At 39.1% G+C, this 12,683-nt stretch overlaps 1 protein-coding gene and 1 non-coding gene across 7 annotated transcripts in view; both read left to right on the top strand.

Moving 5' to 3' along the window:
- The window catches only part of ARK2N (arkadia (RNF111) N-terminal like PKA signaling regulator 2N), an 87,058-nt gene that overhangs the window by 20,234 nt on the left and 54,141 nt on the right, over positions 1 to 12,683 (top strand). The gene's annotated exons all lie outside the window — the stretch shown is intronic.
- TRNAQ-UUG (transfer RNA glutamine (anticodon UUG)) lies at positions 1,634 to 1,718 on the top strand. The gene has a single exon. It is a non-coding gene; the product is annotated as a tRNA-Gln (tRNA).

Below are 12,683 nucleotides of genomic sequence, written 5' to 3'. Positions count from 1 at the left end.
AAATTTGCAGTATCTTTAAGATAATTTAACTAGAATGTCAAGGAGGCGATTGATCACCGGGTTTTTGGAGATCTTTGGAAGAGCCCTTTGGTCTAAAGTTGTGAATTTGGGAGCTAAGGGTGTTGATCATACCACCTTGAATTACAACAAGAGAAAAGAGGGCCCAACTCTGGGCCATGAAGAACTAAATTTGGAGTTCCAGGTTGGTGAACAGTAGGAGATTGGGGAGAGTGGTGTGCCTGGAGAGAGCATGGAAGCTCCATATACTTTCCCCATGTGCCTCTTCATCTGGTTGTTGATTCATATCCTTTAAACTGGAATATGTCAATTATTCAGTCAAGATGACCTGGTGGAAACTCTTCCCGTAGGTTATTAAAGTGGCTACTTTGGACATGATGCGCCCAGAGCCCCTGTCAAAGATAATTCTTTGTTGAAGTTGAAGAACATCATTCTGGCACCTCACATTGGAAGTAGTCCTTACCAAGCCAGTTGACAGATGATGGAATATTTGGTTGTATGTATCCTGGTTTCTCTCAATGGTCTTAACCATTCCTAATGAATTGGTACTTAAATGACCTTATGTGAGCTGAGACTTCACTGGGATGAAACATGGCAGATTAAATGGGAAAACAATTCTTAAAAAAATAACTACATTTAGAGAGATGAGAATGAGTCAACAAAGGAGATATAAGTTGGTTGAATTGGAGAGGAAGGAGGAAAAACCAGAATAGTGTGATGGTATAGAAGTCTGTGGAAAGGGATTTTCAAGAAGGAGGAAATATGGTTAACAGCATCAGATACTGCTCAGAGGTAAGGAATGAAGACTAAACATGTCTTTTGGATTTAATAACATGAAATAAAGGTAGTCTTAGCAAACTTTAGGTAGAATAATGGAAACAGATTAGATTGCATTGTGTTAAGCAGCGAAAGATAAGGAGTTAGAGATGCTGAGGCACTGAGTGGCTCAGTCAGTTAAGCACCTGACTTCTGCTCAGGTCATGATTTCATGGTTTGTGAGTTCGAGCCCTATATTGGGCTCTCTTCTGTTTCTGCTATCCATGTAGAGCTCACTTTGGATCCTCTGTCTCCCCTGCCTCTCTCCCAATCGCACATGTGCACGTGCTCTTTCTCTCTCTTTCAAGAATGAATAAACACTGGGAAAAAAAGGAATTAGAGATGCTGTTGGAGCCTAAAGTTTGGTAGTTGAGGTGAAAGAGCAAGAAAGATGTGTGCCTTTGTTTTTGTTTCTTTTCTTTTTTTTTTTTTTTTTTTAACGTTTATTTATTTTTGAGACAGAGAGAGACAGAGCATGAACAGGGGAGGGTCAGAGAGAGAGGGAGACACAGAATCTGAAACAGGCTCCAGGCTCCGAGCCATCAGCACAGAGCCCGATGCGGGGCTGGAACTCACGGACCATGAGATCATGACCTGAGCCGAAGTCGGACGCTCAACCGACTGAGCCACCCAGGCGCCCCTGTTTTTGTTTCTTTTAAAGTGAGACGACATACTTTTCAAACATTTCGTTCCCTTCACAGTGTCTTTGCAGAGCAGAAATTTTTAATTTTAATAGTCTATTTTTTCTTTCATGGGTTGTGCTTTGGGCATTACATTTAAAAATTCATTGCCAAGGGGCGCCTGGGTGGCTCAGTTGGTTGAGTGCCTGACTTTGGCTCAGGTCATGATCTCATGGTTCGTGGGTTCAAGCCCCATGTCGGGCTGAGCTGACAGCTCAGAGCCTGGAGCCTGCTTTGGAATCTGTATCTCCCTCCCTCTGCCTCTCCCTTGCTCGCGCTCTTTCTCTCTCTCAAAAACAAAAATAAAGCATTAAAAAAAAATTTAAAAACTTTATTGCCAGGGGCACTTAGGTGGCTCAGTCGGTTAAGCGACTCTTGATTTTGGTGGGTCATGATATCACAGTTGGTAAGATTGAGCCCTGCATAGGGGGCTCTGTGCTGATAGGGCAGAGCTTGCTTGGGATTCACACTCTCCCTGTCTTTCTCTCAAAAAATAACATTAAAAGAAATGAAAATTCATTGCCAAACCTAAGTTCACTTAAATATTTTCCTGTTTTCCACTAGAATTTTTATAGTTTTGCATTTTACATTTATGTCTCTCATCCATTTTGAGTTAAGTTTTGTGAAATGTGTAAGGTCTGTGTCTAGGTGATTTTTTTTTTTTTTTTTTTATTCCACCGCCACCCCCTAGGTGATTTTTTTTTCATGTGAATGTCCAGTTGTTCCAGTACCATTTGTTCAATAGAATTATTTATCCATTGAAATGCTTTTATTGCTCTTTCATCAGTGGTTAGTTAAATGTGTTCTGGGCTCTCTATATTCTGTTCCATTTATCTGTGTGTCTGCCTTTTGGCTCGTACGACATTGTCTTGATTACCGTAACTTTTATAGTGAGTCTTGAAACTGAGTAATGTCAGTCCTTCAACCTTCTGTGCTGTGTTGACTATTCTGGGTCTTTTGCTTTTCCACATAAACTTTGGAATCTGTATGTCTATATCTACAAAATAGCTTGGGGTTTTGATTGGGAATATATCAAATCTGGATCAGATTGGGAAAAATTGACATCTCAACAATAATGAGTCTTCCAAACTATGGATACAGACTATTCCCCTATTTCTTTATATCATCTTAAAAGTTAAGAATAGACAACTTTGATCTGTGGTGATAAAGGTCCAAAAGATGGTTACTTTTGGGGGAGGGGCAGGTAATGATTAGGGCATGGAGGAGGCTTTTGGGATTTGGGGAGTGTTCTGTTATCTATGTGGTCATTATATGGATATGTTTATTTTGTAAAAATCATCAAGTTGTATACTTAACAATGTGTACACTTCTTTGGTAAAATTTTCAAAAAAAAAAAATTTTTTTTTTGAGGGAGACTGCAAGTAGGAGAGGGGACATAGGGAGAGGGGGAAAGAGGATCTGAAATGAGTTCTATGCTGACAGCCGAGAGCCCTGTGTAGGTCTCAGACTCTCAAACTGCACGATCATCATCTAAGCCAAAGTCAGATGCTTAACTGACTAAGCCACCCATGTGCCCCTATTTTCAATATTTATTAAAAAAGAAAAAAAAAACTTAGAGGAGAGGGTCTGACTGTTTTGATTAAAGAGCAGAAAACTTGGAACCCAAATTTGTGTTTTAGTGGTCTTAATACTTAGTAGCTTTGACATTTTGTGGGTATAGATATTTTGTGAGGAAGGAATATTGAAAATAAGAGTAGACTTATATGAAAGGTTTTGGGGTTTCTTATAGATTGTTTTTATGTTGAATGGTTTATGGTCACAGATACAGAGAGAACTTTTTTAGTATCAATTTTAAACAAAATGACGGACCGAAGTAGACTAAATCTTGGGAAAAAATTAGGTCATGAATTCTATTTGAAACATAGTGTTCTCCCAAGGGTGGTTGGTGTAAGCCCTATTACTTGGTATTTGATGCTAGATTAGACAGAACAGTAGAAGGCGTCCTGTTTGGAACAGTTCCACATTATTGCAAGGAAATAGGATCACTTGTAAGGATTTAAAAAATTTTTTAAAAAAATATTTATTTTGAGAGAGAGAGCGCAAGTGGGGGAGGGGCAGAAAGAGAGAGGGAGACACAGAATCCGAAGCAGGCTCCAGGCTCTGAGCTGTCAGCACAGAGCCCGATGCGGGGCTCGAACTTTTGAACTGTGCGGTCATGATATCAGAAGTCGGACACTCAACCAACTGAGCCACCCAGGTGCCTGTAAGGATTTTTTTTTTTTTTAAAACTTTTTGTGACCACAGGAAATATTATATCTTGTACTCTAGTGATCAGGAGCATTGTTATTTTGTCATTAAAATGTTGACCATCTTTAAAGTTGCTTTTGTGTCTAAGTAGCCGTATTTACTGCAGAGTATTGTTTTATATAAGAGAGCAATGTTGGAATTCAAGAATTATCTAATAATATGGATTGTACGTGTGGGGAAGCAGTGTAAATTAATGGGTTAATCGGTATATATCATGTTTGAGGCATTAGCTGCTTATTTTTCTTACAGGTCTAAGGTGGTGATATGTAGGAATGCTAGCAATTAGAATGCCCCATTTTACCTTGACTGTAGAGAAAATCTTGCCTAGAAGCAGTTTCACATAATGGGCTGTGATTGTGTCAACTTGTGGTTTCAACGGAAAAGTGCCTGTAGCAACAGTAAACTTCTAACAGCAGATGACTTCAGTTTGCATTTGTCACATTAGGAACAACAATACTGTTTTAGTTTATTCATTCATTCGTTTTATGTCTTTATAATGGTGTTAAAGGATGGTTAGTGATTGTAGCCCAAAAGGAGTAAAATCGAGCAGTGTAAAAGGCAGACCTTTCCTACGTTGAGTGTTTAATGATTTTGTATACTCTGCTATGTCAAAACTCTCAGGAGGGTTTCCTATAGTGGTTGGTCTTAGATAAGACCCCGTTAATCATTGTCTATTCTCACAGTTCTAAGTTCACAGGAAGTTCTTAAACATCTAAAAATGTATTGTGAGAAGGAAGACTTTCTTATATGTGTGTGTTTTATTGATGCTTTTATATCTTTTTTTGGTCCAAGTATAATTTGTTACCTATCAGTTTATATGCTAAAGCAACAGATTTACATTTTTTAAAAAGTCTGTTTAGAGTCTCTCCTCTATTTTATGCTTTTTCTAATTTGATTCATCTACCATTCATCTGTATTCATCTACCACCTCTTCTTGTATGGATAATGTCCAAATCTGTATCTCTTTATTTTTTCCTTTGAGACCTATATTCCTAAGCATTAATCTAGTTCAAATTAAAGTTGGTTGTTTCTCTTTTTACTTTCCAGTAGTCCATATCTTAGTTTGGGGTTACCCTGTACCTAGTTCCAAATGCCAATAACTATCCAAGGAGTGGAGTGTTCCATATTGTCCCGTGGGTTGAAGTGGTTGATAATGTTCAAGTCTTCTAAATTTTTGCTGACTTTCTGTCTAGTTTTATCCGATGAGGACTGGAAATCTGCAGCTTTTGGTGTTGAATTCTCTCCTTTCCATTTTGTTAGTATTTTGATTTTTATATTTTCCTGATACATTAGCTTTTGTATCATTATGAATGTCCCTCTTTGTCTCTAGTAACATTTCTTGTCTTAGTCTATTTTTATCTCATGTTTATATAAACATTAGCTCTCCTGTTGTTGGTCTCTGCATACTATATCATTTTCCATTATTTTCCCTCAACCTGTTTTATCTTTGAATCTAAGGTATGTTTCTTAGACTGTATACAATTGGGTCTTTTTTATTTATTCTGACAATCTCTGCCTTTTGATTGGAGCATTTAGGCCATTTACATTTAATGTAATTTTTAATTTAGTTGGATTTACATTTGCTGTTTTATTTTTTTAAATATTTTTAAAAAATTTTAATGTTTGTTTATTTTTGAGAGAGAGAGAGACTGAGTGCAAGTGGGGAAGGCAGGGAGGGAGTGAGGGAGACACAGAATCCGAAGCAGGCTCCAGGCTGTAGGCTCTGAGCTGTCAGCACAGAGCCCAACGAGGGTCTTGAACTCATGAACTGTGAGATCATGACCTGAGCTGAAACCAAGAGTCGGATACTTAACCAACTGAGCCACCCAGGTGCCCCTGCCATTTTATTTTCTAATGTCTTATTGTTGTTACTGTGTACCTTCTTTACTGTCTTGGGAGATATGTATGTGTGTGTGTATTATTCATTTTAGTGGTTGCTATGGAGATTACATCTGTATCTTCATTTGTCACAGTTGTCTTCAAATTAGTGTTTATTTAATTTCAATAAAATATAGAAACATTGCACCAGTAAGGAAGAGCTCCATCTCCTCCTTCCTTTTTATAGTATTACTTTTGTATATTATAACAGCTGTGTGTATTGTAAACCTTGCAGTACAGTGTTATAATTACTGCTCTGTGTAGTCTTTTATTTTTTAAGAGAAGAAATAAGAATCATTTATAGCGTCTTTTATGCTAACATACATATTTAGCATTTTTTGTTGTCTGCATTTCATTTTGTGGATTTGAGTCACAAATTCTTTTCTTTTAGCCTAAAGAATTTCCTTTATTATTTCTTGTAAAGCAGGTCTGCTACTAATGAAATTTCTTAGTCTGTTTATCTGGGAATTTTCTTCTTTCTTTCTTTCTTTCTTTCTTTCTTTCTTAAATCTTTTATTTTTATTTTTTTAAATGTTTATTTTTGAGAGAGAAAGAGGATTTGAAGTGGGCTCTGTGCTGACAGAGAGCCTGATGCAGGGCTCAAACCCATGAACTACAAGAGCATGACCTGAGGCAAAGCCCGACTCTTAACTGACTCTGCCACCCAGGTGCCTGTTTTTTTTCTTCCCTTCATTTTATTTATTTTTTTAGTAATCTCTACATTCAATGTGGGACTTGAACCTATCACCCTGACATCAGGAGTCACATACTCTTCCAACTGAGCCAGCCAGGCACCCCCATTTTTAAAAATTCTTTTGTTTTTCTTTTTTAAAAAAAATCTTTTTAATGTTTATTTTTGAGAGAGAAAGAGAGAGAGAGAAAGAGAATGTAAGTGGGGGAGGGGCAGATAGAGAGGGAGACACAGACTCCGAAGCAGGGTCCAGACTCTGAGCCGTCAGCACAGAACCCGATGCGGGGCTTGAACTCACGAACCATGAGATCATGACCTGAGCCGAAGTTGGACGCTCAACTGACTGAGCCACCCAGGCACCCCTGAAAAAATTCTTTTGTTTTTAAAGTAGTCTCTCCACCCAACGCGGAGCTCAGACTTAAGACCCCAAGATAAAAAGTCACATGCTCTATACAGACTGCCTAACCAGGTGCCCCTTTTTGTCTTCATTTTTTTTTTTTTTTTTTAATGTTTATTTATTTTTGAGACAGAGAGAGACAGAGCATGAACGGGGGAGGGTCAGAGAGAGGGAGACACAGAATCTGAAACAGGCTCCAGGCTCTGAGCTGTCAGCACAGAGCCCGACGCGGGGCTCAAACTCACGGACCGCGAGATCATGACCTGAGCCGAAGTCGGCCACTTAACCGACTGAGCCACCCAGGCGCCCCTGTCTTCATTTTGAAAGAATATTTTTGTTGGTTATAGCATTCTTAGTTTTTCTCCTCAGCACTTTGTTCTCTGTTCCTTTCTCTCTCTCTCTCCCCCTCTCTCCCCCTCTCTCCCTCTCGCTCTTTTTCTCTTTTTTGTTTGTGTTTTTCTTTTAGAGAGAGAGCTCCAGCAGTAGGGAGTGGGAGTCACAGAGGGAGAGACAAGCAGACTCCACATCAGCATGGAGCCCAACACGGGGCTTAGTCCCACAACCCCAGGATCAGGACCTGAGCCAAACTGAAAGGACACTCAGCCCTACTGAGCCTCCCTCCCAGGCGGTCCCTCCCCTCAGCACTTTGAATGTCATTCTACTTTCTGGCCTCTAGTGTTTCTTTTTCTTTTTCTTCTTCTTCTTCTTTTTTTAAAAGTTTATTTATTTTGAGAGAGGGGCAGAGAGAGAAGGAGAGAGAATAATTCCAAGCAGGCTCCATCTGCAATGTCAGCGCATAGCCTGATGTAGGGTTCAGACCCACAAACTGTGAGATCATGACCTGAGCTGAAACCAAGAGTCGGAAGCTTAACTGCTGAGCCACCCAGATACCCCACACATGTTGATACTCTTGACATTGTCCCTTGTGTTTCAGAGGCCCTGTTCATTTTTCTTCATTCTTTTTCTTTCTATTCTTCCGATTGCACAGTTTCTCTTATTTTGTTCACTGATTTCTCTATTCTGTCATCTTGAACATGTCGTTGAGCCCTAGTAGTGAAATTTCTTTTCAATTTTTATATTTCTTTTTTTCCTTTTTGAAGTTTTTATTTATTTTTGAGAGACAGAGCGCAAGCAGGGGAGGGGCAGAGAGAGAGGGAGACACAGAATCTGAAACAGGCTCCAGGCTCTGAGCTGACAGCACAGAGCCCGATGTGGGGTTGAGCTCAATGAACTGCAAGATCATGACCTGAGCTGCAGTCAGACGCTCAACCGACTGAGCCACCCAGGTGCCCCATCAATTTTTATATTTCTTAAGTGGAGAATGTCCATTTGGTTCTCTTGATAATTTGTTTCCTTATTGAGATTATCTACTTGTTCATTCATTGTTGCTATACTTTAATTTTTAAATCGTATCTTTCTTTAGTACTTTGAACATATTTAAAATAGTTCTTTTGAAATCTTTGTGAAGCCCATCTGAGGACACTTGTTTTTCTAGTGACTGCTTTTATCTTCTGTGTATGAGTCACATTTCCTATTTTTTAAAGGTCTCTTAGTTTTTTCTTGAAAACTGGACATTTTAGATAATATATTGCAAATATATCCAAATATATTTGGATTCGTACTATTTTTCCCTTTGAACGTGTTGCTCTTTTTTTGTTTAGGTAATGGGTAAATCTGAAATCTGTCTCTCCTGCAGTGTGTTGTTGCTTATGTCTCTGCTCAGTTTTTTATTTTTATTTTTTTCCAATTCTAAATTTTAAACCTGGCTAATGGTTGCTCTTGTCCTTTCCAACACGGTTTACTAATCAGCCAGTACTTGTACAGAAATTTTGCTCAAATACCTCCCACCAATAAGAATTCTTGTTCTGTATTGATGGATCTGTATATGGATGGATGAGAGCATTTTAAAGTTCAGGCCATTTTCAAGTCTGCTGGCTTTTTTTTTTTTTTTTTTTTTACTCTCTTGGGCTGTTTGGCATTTTCTCTGCATAATCCTGCAGCCTCAGCCAAGAATATGCTTGACCCATTCATGATCACATCCTCAGGCTAGTGGAACCCTTGGCATCCCTGCTTGCTTGCTGAAATTGTCACTTGCCCCTATAATGCCCTTGGGACGTAGGTGTGGCCAGCCTTTCCAGATTGAGTGAGGCCTCTTTGTAAGTGCAAAAGCTGACCCTCACATCCTCTTGGCCTGCTGCACGGAGTTAGGCTGAACCTATTGAGCTCCATGGATTTGGGGGAGGAATGGGAGCAGCCCCAGGCAAGGAACACCACAGACCCCCACTATTCTTAATAAAAATCCTGCAGGTTTTTAAACATCAATATGTTTTGTGTATACTTTTGACAGATTCCTAGAGCTCTGAAATGGTGGTTTTGATTAATTTTGTCATGCCTTATAATTACATTTTGGGGAGTTTTGCTGACCCCATCCCTTGCTCGTAGCCAGAAGTCCTGCCCTACCAATACTTACGAAACCCTGCATACTCATAATCTGTCTCCTCTTCTTCAGTTCCTGAAGAACTATCCTAATAGTAACCACTATCCTGACATTTTGGTAACCATTCCTTTACTTTTTAAAGTAGTTTTATTTTGTCTTAGTTTGGACTTTGTATACATTGAATGACACAGGTTTTTTTGCAGTTAGCTTTTTTTTTTTTTTTTTTTTGCTTACCATCGTTTTTATTGTTTTATCCATGTTGATGTAGTTGTCTTTTGTTTCCACTGCTATATGCTCCTTTATTGTACCACAATGTAGAATGTACCACAATTTATTTTTCCATTCCACTGTTTGTTAGTAGATGTTTTGTTTTTGTTTTGTCTATCTCAGAAACAGAGCTGCTGTGACCCATGTGTTTCTCTAGACAATGTTTTTCAAGTTTTAGGTCACCACCTACTGGGTTGTGAAATCAGTTGACTGAGTCATGACCAACACTAAATTTTTTCAATGTATAGAATGAAAAAGAAAACATCTGAGTACGTACTTGACATAGGTTTTTGTTTCACGAATGTTACCACAGGAAGCTCCAAACTCCAAAGTCACCCCTTATTTCCTGCAGTCTAATCTTGAGAAAGCACCACACAGTCCCTGTTCTTTTCCTTCCCCTCCTTCTCCAGCTCAGTTCTACTTTAGTTCATCATCAGCACAATCACCAATATTCTTAACTTCCTCTCTGAACTTCCCCTTTACCTTCTTGCACTAATAGCAACATGGCTTTCCACTGAGGGCACTGCTTTACCTTGCAAGGGAGTGGCTGTGCTTTTTTCCTTCTGCAGTCCTTATCCTCTGCCTTGGATTTCCTTGTTCCTCATTGCCACTTTTCAGATAATTGCTGTCATCTTTTGACCACTGACCCGTTATGCTGTGATGATTTTTGTTCCTTGCTTAGTGTTATTTTGTCCATTATTACTGTTAATTCTTGGTGATTTCAGTATACACAGATGATCCTTCTGACACTGCCCACTCAGTTCTGTGAACTCACCTGTAATGATTTTGTTCTCTACCGTAGCCACTTATTTCCACAGTCATACTTTAACCAGTGTTTCTCAAACTATCTGTTGCGAAGGACCATTGTATTTTTTTTTTAAGTTGATTTATTTATTTTGAGAGAGACAGAGAGGATGCAGAGGAGGGGCAGAGAGAGGGGGAGAATCCCAAGCAAGCTCTACGTGGTCAGTGCAGAGTCCCACACGGGGCCCCAAACTCTTGAAACTGTGAGATCATGACCTGAGTCACAATCAAGAGTCACATGCTTAATTGACTGAGCCACCCAGACGCCCCTGGACCAGTGTATTTTTATTTCCAATCCAAATTGGTAGATTTTTGTTTTGTAAAATACGGTCAGCTAACTACTAGGAAATTGAAATGCTGTTTGGTTGTCATGACAGTATCAAATGGCTCAAAGTTTCTAGTCAGTTACTCTTAATTTCTATAAGATAGTCCTTGAAGAACAACATTTTTAGTATAGCACTATTTTAGATCTTGGCAGTTACCAATAAATGTAACCCTTCCATCCTTAACTCCACTGGGATGTCCATTCCATTGGACATTTTCACTGCCCTGTACCTTCTGGATGTGATAATTACAGTCATTTCCTTGCATGCACTCTTGTTTCTTTCTTGTACTGTTCTGCTTGCTTGGTGAAACTAGAATTCTGGTTAAATTTCTTCCTCTTCTGTGCTTGGACTTATGTAGCTGAACTTCAGAGGAGAAGAACATAACCACATGTACCAGTCTCACTTGAAATTCATACTCCAGCCCTTAAAGTGGGCCCTTGTTATTGCCTGGAAATCCTACACTGTATTTCCCTAGTGTCTTCACTTCCTCACTACTTTTTCACACCTGGTCCTATGATCAACCTCAACACCACCTCATTGGTCTTCCCTTTTAACAATGACCTTGGTTTCTACTGCCTTGAAAAATTTGTGGTCAGAAGGAACTTCCACAGATTCCCATTCTGTTTATCACTGGGCTATGAAAATTAGAATGACACCTTTTGTCTTGACAATAATTTTTGCCTTAAGGTCTATTTTACATATTAATCATAGAGATAAGTCAGCTGAGGGTTATGTAATTTTTCATTTATATAATTTTTTATTTCTATAAATTTATATAAGTCCCTTTATATGGTAGAGGGGCATTAAATAAAATTAACGACAATTATGCAAAATACTATGAAAGAAAATAGGCGTATGATCTGTATATAACAGGGATCCTATTAATACGTACCAAAGGCAACCCCAAGGAAGTGATACTTACTCTGATATATGTGAAGAGTAGCCAGCAAGAGGGCTGGCACAAAATAAGTAAAAGGCCAGAGATCTGAAAAAAGAAAAGAGGAAAAAAAAAAACCCAAACTGTTCGTGTAACATTCTTTGTAGCTAGAGGGAGCTAGGGTGTGAGTGACCCAAGATGAAACTGGAGATGGTGGGCAGAGTTTTTGAGCAGGGAAGAGCAATCACACACTGCCCTCCTACCCCCATCCCTTAAGTTTGTGTTAGCGGTCCCTACATAGTGTGGGAATTGAGTAAGTAGTATTGCGAATTATTCTTTTTGACACTGTGTAAATTACTGTGCTTAGCATTTTTATTCTCCTCAGATTTTCTGTAGCAAAAGTTTGAACCCTTTTCCATTTTCACAAATTTCAAAACCTGCTCATTTCACCTTGTATTAAGTTTTGCTGACCAAGAATGAGGTCTAGTATGAAAGAAACTCCTCCAGGTGTTCACAGTAGCCTCATTTAGCCTTATACTTTGTTATTTCCACTCCTTTTTCTTAATACTTTCCTCTTCTCTGTCTTAGAGGGGCAGTATATTGCTTCCTTTCCATGGTTTAACTCTCTTTCCTGTCCTCCTCTTTTGTCATCTTAGTTTCTTTTTTTTTTAAAAAAATTTTTTTTCAATGTTTTTTATTTATTTTTTGGGACAGAGAGAGACAGAGCATGAACGGGGGAGGGGCAGAGAGAGAGGGAGACACAGAATGGGAAACAGGCTCCAGGCTCCGAGCCATCAGCCCAGAGCCTGACGCGGGGCTCGAACTCACGGACCGCGAGATCGTGACCTGGCTGAAGTCGGACGCTTAACCGACTGCGCCACCCAGGCGCCCCTTGTCATCTTAGTTTCTTAATGAACGCAGGACCAATACATGCTGCATTTTGATTGTCCAGAACCCAGGTTTTTAAAATAATTGCATATAATCCTTTATAAAGGGGAGAGAGAAACTCCCATAAAACTCAGGTTGCCTGGATACTCTCCTCTTGTTCGTCGCCCCATTCCAACCTTGTAAGACATTAAAAAAAAATACTTTATGTGGAATCTAAAAAAGAAAAATTTCTCATATAAACATGTCATATTTGCCTTGCAAAAATATTGTTCTGCCTGCTGTATGGAGCTCAGGTTGGTGGTCCAGGAGCAAGACTGAATATGGAAAGAGGAGATG

Source organism: Neofelis nebulosa, chromosome 11 (assembly GCF_028018385.1).
Source record: "Neofelis nebulosa isolate mNeoNeb1 chromosome 11, mNeoNeb1.pri, whole genome shotgun sequence".
NCBI lineage: Eukaryota > Metazoa > Chordata > Mammalia > Carnivora > Felidae > Neofelis > Neofelis nebulosa.
This window is presented reverse-complemented; position numbering and strand designations above follow the sequence as displayed.